Here is an 8505-nt window from a genome sequence, read left to right as displayed (position 1 = left end):
GTGTAACGACACTGTGCTTGGTAGCCAGGGTACACATCGGGTAACTATGCAAAGCGCTTTGCATAGTTACCAATGTGTACCCTGACTACGTGTGCAGTGAGCCGGCGTCTTGCATCCTGTAGCCGGCGTACGCTGGTAACCATGGTACACATCGGGTAACTAAGCAAAGTTACCCGATGTGTACCATGGTTACCAGCATACTGTCGCATATGGGCTGCCAGACGCCGGCTCCCTGCACATTCAGATCGCTGGTCTCCCGCCGTCAAACATGCCGTGCTGCACAGCGGGAGACCAAGGAGCAAAAAATGGTCCTGATCGTTTTGTAATGATCAGCGACCTCGCAGCAGGGGCCCGCTCACTGCTGCTTGTCACACACAGCGATATCGATGGCGAGGTCGCTGATACGTCACAAAACCTGTGACGTTTCAGCGATCTCACTAGCGATCTCGCTGTGTGTGATGGGGGCTTGTCTGTCTGCATTTCTGTGGAGAGGCGTGTGCGTCTATCAGTGATGATTGCCTGAAAACAAGCTCTGACCTCACACAAGCAGCCGGGCAGGCCAGCAACTCCAAGGCGTATAAGGAGAGGTCAGGCCAAGTATTCAGCTTGAACACCCAATAATTATAGGGAACTGAAGCATCACCTTGACCATGTTGTGCAACTTCTCCCTCCTTGGCAGGCACAAATAACCCTTGCTGATGTGCTGGTTTATTGAAAATGGCCCTGTTTACGCACACTTTCCCCCCACCTCTGTTGGACCTGGTGTTCGTGTCTCACTCCAATAATCCTTGGTGTTGAAAAGATCCGGTAACTCTGCCCCCAGCGTTGTCTGAGAGTGATGTTTTCAGCAACTGATATACAATGACCTTCTTGAAGGATCCCATTGTGCAACCTTTAGGTGACTTCAAAAGACGAGAAGGAAATTTCTCCTTGTACTGTGGGTCCAGAAAGGTGGCCAACCAGTATAAGTTGTTGGATAAAATGGATAAAAGGATCTTGCTACAGACACACATGAACTGTGCCATGTGGGCCAAGCTGTAAACAGGCAAAGGTTCTGTGTCCCCACCAGAAGGAACAATACCCATCCTCTCCTCATGCTAACTCGCCTCCCCCACCTCCTCCTCTCCAGTCCATCCATGTTGGATAGATATGAAGCTGGGGTTGAGAGTGCTCTGTGTAGCATTGGGAGTCCCCTCGGTAGCACAGAAAAACAAGTCCTCCCTCCTCATCATCACCCAATGTTGCCTCAGAATACTGGCTGGGTAGTATCACCCACTGGGAAATCTGGCTCCATAGCCACATGCTGGGCACTCAAAGCTTCCTCTTTTAATATTATGCAGTGATTGTTTCAGCAGACATAGCAGCTGGATGATTAAGCTGATAATAGCCTGATCACCCGCTCACAAGCTTGGTGCAGTATTCAAAGTTCTCAAGAACCTCACAAATGTCAGTGATCCACACCCACTCGACAGTTATGTGTGGTGGCTGACTCTTAGCCTGACGGGCATGTTGAAGCTGGTATTCAGCTACTGCCCTCTGCTGCACATTAATCCTTGCCAACATATGATTTATAGAGTTCCACCGCGTGGGCAGGTTGCACATGAGTTGGTGACTTGGCAAATTCAAGCACTTTTGGAGCACTGTAAAACAAGCAAAAGCAGTAGAGGAATGGAGGAAATGTGCGCTAATATGGTGCACCTTTTCAAGTAGATACTGCAAGTCATGGTATGTTTAGAGACATTTCTGAACAACTAGGTTCAGCACATGAGCCATGCATGGCACATGTACCAGCTTTCCAACCTTTAAAACTGCCACCATGTTACACCCATTAGGCTGCTTTCATACTTGCGTTCAGCGCAATCCGCCTCTATGGAGAATAGCGCAGTCCGTTAACGCACTACGCCATTCTCTATAGACTTGTATTGACGCACTGTAACGCAAGTGTCTGCATTGCATCAGCTAGACGACGCTGAGTCATTATCTTGACGCAGCGTCAGGCGGAGGGAACGCTACATGTAGCGTTTTTTGGGTCGTTAAAATAACGCACCTTACGGATTCCATTAGAATCCGCCAAAGTGTCTAATGATTGTCTATGGTGGGGGATTCTGCCGCAATATGCTAAGCAGCGGAATCCGTCAGCGGATTCCATCACGTTCTACTGAGCATGCTCAGCATGTCCAGCAGAACGATCTAAATTGTTTAAAATCACTCTTGGTCTCTCTATCTCTCTCTGTCAGTCGGTCTCTCCCTCTCACCCCCTCTCTCATACTCACCGATCACTGGCGCGGCGCTGCACAGCTGTCACACTGCTCTGGCAGCTTCTCCTGCTTTTAAAAATGTCGTCCGATCATTATCCCATCTCTTATTCCCTGCTCCCCCCGCCCACCGGCGCCTATGATTGGTTGCAGTCAGACCCGCCCCCACGCTGAGTGACAGCTGTCTCACTGCAACTAATCACAGCCGCCGGTGGGCGGGTCTATGTAGTGCAGTACAATAAATAAATAATTTAAAAAAAAGTCATGCGGTCCCCTCCAATTTTGATATCAGCCAAGATAAAGCCACACGGCTGAAGGCTGGTATTCTCAGGATGGGGAGCCCCACGTTATGGGGAGCCCCCCAGCCTAAAAATATCACTCAGCAGCCGCCCGGAATTGGCGCATCCATTAGATGCGACAGTCCCAGGACTCTACCCGGCTCATCCCGAATTGCCCTGGTGCGGTGGCAATCGGGGTAATAAGGAGTTAATGGCAGCTGCCCATAACTGCCACTAAGTCCTAGGTTAATCATGGCAGGCGTCTCCCCGAGATACCTTCCATGATTAACCTGTAAAATAAAGAAAATAAACACATACACCCGAAAAATCCTTTGTTTGAAATAAAAGACCAAAAAACCCCACCCTCTGTCACCACTTTATTAATCCCCAAATACCCCTCCAGGTCCGGTGTAACCCACACGATGTCCCACGACGCATACAGCTCTGCTACATGAAGCTGGCGGGAGTGGCCGAAGAACATGACCGCACTCTATCAGCTCCACGCAGCAACTGAAGTGAGCCGCGCGATCAGCTGTGTCCTCATTCAGGTTACTCGCGGTCTCAGGTGGAGGACTTCAGCTGTGGCCGCGGGTCACCTGAGTGACAGCACCACTGATCGCGCGGCTCACCGCGGTCGCTCAGGGGATTTGCATCTCTCTCTCTTTTTTTCCCAGCGAAACATTAATAAAAAAAAATGCAATACGTTCTTTCACGGGAATCCGTTACCTTTATTAGCACACTATTTGCAACGCATCCGTCACATGCGTCACACAACGCACTGTGACGGATGCCTCACAGCACAAGTGTGAAAGCAGCCTTATTGCAGCCAACTAGACTCGGTTGGAGGTGCAGCGGGGGAGAGCTACTGATCGGTCAGTTCCTTTTTTACCTTGCCACAGCTCTGCTGCAGTGTGTGGTTTCTGACCTAAACAGATCAGGTTCAGTAGAGCGTGTTGCCGCTTTGCCGATGCGCTGCTGCAAATCTCCCAGCTTGGCAGTGATGGGGGGGTAATTTAACAGGAGGAGGAGGGGAGACAGAAAGTAGCATATGATGAGGTGGAAACTGTTATAGTAGTTTGGTCTGCTATTCTTGGCATTGGTAGGATGTGTGATGTTCCAGTCTGCGATTTTGACCCAGCCTCCACCAGGTTCATCCAGTGTGCTCTGACAGATATGTATTGTTCCTATCCACAACAACTTGTCCACGTGTGTGTTGTTAGATGGACCTTCCCGGTTACGACATTGGTCAGAGCACAATTGAGATTGATTAACATATGCTTATGTAACACAGGGATGGCACACCAGGCAAAATAGTGGCAGCTGGGAACATTGTATAGTAGGGCAGCCACATCCAAGAGATCATGGAAACATTGTGTTCCCGCAAGTTTAAACGGCAACATCTCCACGGCTAGCAATTTGGCAATGTGCAAGTTTAGGTTTTGTGCCTGTGGTTGCGTGGCTGGGTATTAACACTTCCTTTCAAAGCTCTCAGAGGCACGAACAACTGGCCACTTCACTGGGACAAGGAAGTGGATGTGGTTTATGTTTGCTGTGTTTGTGTAATCGCAGCTTATGGGCAGGATTTATGAGCTCCTGCTTTCTGGACAGCAGATTGTGAAGGACGTAGCACAGGCAACATGGCAGTGGTTTGACCCACAGACACAAATTTTGTACCCTGGTGTTCTGCCCACCTACTGGGGTGATTGGCTGCCATGTGGTTCCGCATACTGGTGGTGCTCAGGGTGACTTTGCCCTGTCCTCTGCTCAACTTGATATGGCAGATGCTACAGATTACAATGTTTTTCTCTGAAGGACTTTCAGAAAAAACTTCCAGATAGCGGCTGAACTTGCCTTGCCCTGACTTGGGCAACAGTTGGGATGCTCTTCGGAACAGTTCACCCAGTTCTCACTCAGGGCAAACCACTTCCCCTTGGTGCCAGTGTTGGTGCTACATATCCATCTTTCTCTGTGTAGTCGTGATGACTATGCATGTCAACGGTCCAGGTTGGATCAGTGGACTCATCATCGACCACCTCGTCTTCCATCTCATCTTCCTTCCCAGTTGAGATTGTAGGCTGACCTGATGTCAACGGTGTTACATCATAATCAGTCTCCACCTCTGGAGACAGTAAATTAGGTTCCTCAAACTGGCTTTCTTCTGGCCATAGGTCCTCAAATACTTGCACATCAATGCACGCCACCTCCTCACGTCCCTCTTCAATGCTGCATTGTGAGTGGCAGAGCCAACCAAAGGATACGTCCAAAACAGATCTTGAGAGTGGCCAATTCTTGGGTCAAATGTCTCCTGTGACTGATAATGGGGGGGAGGAAGGAGGACCAGGTTGAGGATTGGATAGGCCAGCCTTCTGTGTATCCACAATAGACTGTGTGTTCGTGGAAGACTTGCTGCTTGACAGATGCGAAGAGTGCTTGTCTGCCATGCAAGACAGAATCTGCTCTCACTCTTCTGGCTTCCACACACGTTTACGTTCCAGACCGGAAAATTTCGCAAGGAACATAGTGGATGCATCAAGCTTCTTCTGACCTGACACAGACTCAGTGCTTTGTTACCCAGCACTGACAACACCATGTCCATGTCCCTCAACAACTGTCTTTTTTTTTGTCATTTTGGGTTTTGGTGACGTATTTGCAGACGTTGATGGCCCAAACCAAGCAAACTTTGACCCCAAAAATATTGTGAAAAAAGTACCAGTGAGTACTTTGAACCAGGCAGCACAAAAGGCTAGAGTACTGCTTTGTATTTGCAAAGGCCACTAGCAACGTATTGTGGGGCTGATGTGGACGGATGGCACAAGTCAGGCTGTGACCCCCTAAATATTGTGGACACAGGACTGGTGTGTTTAGTTGTTTAGTGTATCAGGCAGCACAAAATGCTAGAATACTGCTTTGTATTTGCAAAGGCCACTAGCAACGTATTGTGGGGCTGATGTGGGTGCCACAAGCCAAGCTGTGACCCGCTAAATATTGTGGATCCCATCCCTGTACTGTGACCTTGTTCAGTGGTTTCAGCTCCTAAAAGACCTATTGTATTCTGGTACTATGGAGGTAGTGACATGCTCCTTTTAAACCTGTCCCTCCCTACACTACACTGACCTATACACTGCAGGTAGCCCTGAAAAGCGCTTTTGTGTTGTTTAAACACTCACCCTAGCAGCTGCTTGCTCTCTCCCTATACTGATACAACACTGGCTCCGGATGCAATGTGCGCAAAATGTCGGCGGAAAGGCTTTTATAGACCCTATGACGCTGTGCAGCCAGCCTATCACAGTTATGCCACAACCAAGATGGCTGTGGTATTACTGTGATTGGTTAAGAAGCCCAGCATGTTTACTGGCTGCAAATCAGGCGCCAAACCTGCTGGGCGGGAGATTCGAATATAGCGAGGCAAGTACACAAAAACTCGCAATATAACAAGAAATCCGAATACCGTACTATCCGTGCAAGTAGTGGCTAGGAAGAATTACACTCACTTATCACTAATTATACACTATATACCACAGTGTGGAGTGATGTCTTTCTATATAGTATATAGCAATAGTTCACAGAGTAATTTTTCTGATCACAAAAATGGGGAGTTAGATTGGGGAAAATATGTAGTTTCTCCAAAGAGATATACTTGATTTAGTTGATCGTCTATGACTAGGATCAGTTTATAGGAATACATTCTTGTTAGTAGTTTAAATCCTAGTACCCTTTATGCATATATACTATTTGTATTATACAACACTATTTGTAGGTTTCCTTCCTGCCCAATATCCGATTGATATAATTTCTATGAAAATATAAAAAATCCATATTTTCCTAACTAAAAGAAGCATTTTTTTCCCAAAAATTTTGGACGAAAGTGAGGGGGGGTCTTATAGTCTGGAGGTACCTGGCTGTGGGAAGGGGGCGCGGAGGAGCAAGGTCACAAAAAGCAAGAGCCAACGCAAGGGCTAATATTGTGCCCGCTAATAAAGAAAATAAATATTTATTGCACCCTCCACTCCCATAGTCCTGCTCTCCCTGAAGCCATCGCTGACAGGAGGGTGAGATTATGGGTGTAAGGAACCGTGAATATTCATTTTCTTTAATAGCAGGCACACATGATCATCTAGCTGCCGTCTTCCTGCAGCGACTGGGCAACCATGTGTGTCCACTATTAAAGAGAATGAATATTTGACTGCTCGCCATGCCTGGGATTATGGGTGTGGGGAGCAGTTGGCGTGTAACTGGAGGTGCATGACATTTACATCATGTGCCACGCCATTTACACACTAAAGTTAGTTACCAGCATCAGAAGAGAACACCACACACAGGAATGGAGGGATGGTTACTTTAATCCTTTAATTATTTTTTTTTTATATGTGCAGCGCAATGGGAGGCATATACACCAGGATGGGTCCAAGTAGTACAAAACTCCATATGTGGTGGCAATCTACTATTTGGGAGCACGGCAGGGTTTGGAAGGGACGGAAGCCATTTTGACTGAAATATTTTACGGATGCCATGTAACATTTGCAGCGCCCCTGACCTGCCAAAACAGCAAAAACCTATACACACCATTTTGAAAACTAAGCCTCTTGAAGAATTTACCTAGGGCATTAGTGAGCAGTTTTAACCCTCAGGCGATTTACAGAATTGTATAACATTGGACTGAGTAAATGAAAATTTCCATTTTTTTTCCAGTAAAATGTTGCTTTGGCCCCAAGTTTTAAATTTTTAGAAAGTGAATGGGAGAAAACAAACAATACAATTTCTTTCGCAATTTCTCCTGAGTATGACAATACCCCATATGTTGTCGAAAACTACTTTTGAGGCACAGTGTAAAGTGAAGAAGCTCCATATTATAGTTCAGCATTTCTTGGAATCGTTGGAGGGAACTACACTTCTCAATAAATGTATCTAGGAGTGTAGTGCTCATATTGACACCACAGGAGAGTCCCAGAATTTTAGACCATTCGGCAGTAAAGAAAAAATTAAAATTTTTACCACAAATATTTTGTTTTACCCTCAGAGGTTACATTTTCTCACTTCACCCTGGGAAATAGGTAAAATGGGTAGCAAAGTTTGTTGCAGAATTTCTGCTGAATGTAGCATCACCCTGTATATGCCTGTACAGTACTACTTAGCCACAAGGCAAGACTCAGGAGTACAAATTTTTGGACAATAGTTTGCGGACCCCATATACAAAGCCCCTAAGAGCCAGAAAAGCAGAATCACCTCTTCATTTTTTTAAATTATACACCTCTGGGAATTTATCGACACCTGTAGTGACGATTTTGATTTCATAGATGTTTTCTAGAAACAAGCAGCAATAGATGTTGTTGAGTGCAAATTGCAAATCTGTCATTGTAGTGCACAGTACATTGTAGTGTCCGTACATTGTCCACAGCTTGTGCTTTTTGAGACACACACCCCATAAATTAAGCAGCCTCTCTTCACTACAGGAATGTGAAACCTGTGGACGTTAACTGTGGTTTAGGCACAATGTAGGGTTCAGAAGGCAGTGGCATTTGGACTTGGGAGCACAGATTTTGCTGCAATTCTATTTTTGTGAGGAAGCCATATTCCTTTTCCATAGCCTTTGTTCTTCTAGTAACAGGGGCGCCTCGTAAATTGGATTCTTTCTCCTCCTTGACTCATCATTTTCAGAATCCTCATTTTCTAGGATTAGGTAGGTGAGGAAAAAAAATCCCACAGTCGCATGACATATGGAAAACCAAATGGATTTCTGGATGAGAATGGGACCAATTTTTATATGAGCGAACCCTAAATTTTATATTATTGAAATAGGAGATGGCAGTTGTTTCCGATAAATTGCTATGAAGACTGGAGGCAGGGGGAAGGTGGGAGGGAGAGCTCTGTCTCTAGCTCCTTCCTAACTTCTCCATAAAATCTCATCAGTTGCAACTCCCATCTCACATGTCAGTAGTGTAACAATCTGAGTTCACTAAACGCAGATTTTACCT

This window comes from Anomaloglossus baeobatrachus, chromosome 5 (genome assembly GCF_048569485.1).
Source record: "Anomaloglossus baeobatrachus isolate aAnoBae1 chromosome 5, aAnoBae1.hap1, whole genome shotgun sequence".
NCBI classification, from domain to species: Eukaryota; Metazoa; Chordata; class Amphibia; order Anura; family Aromobatidae; genus Anomaloglossus; species Anomaloglossus baeobatrachus.
Note: the sequence above shows the minus strand (reverse complement) of the source record.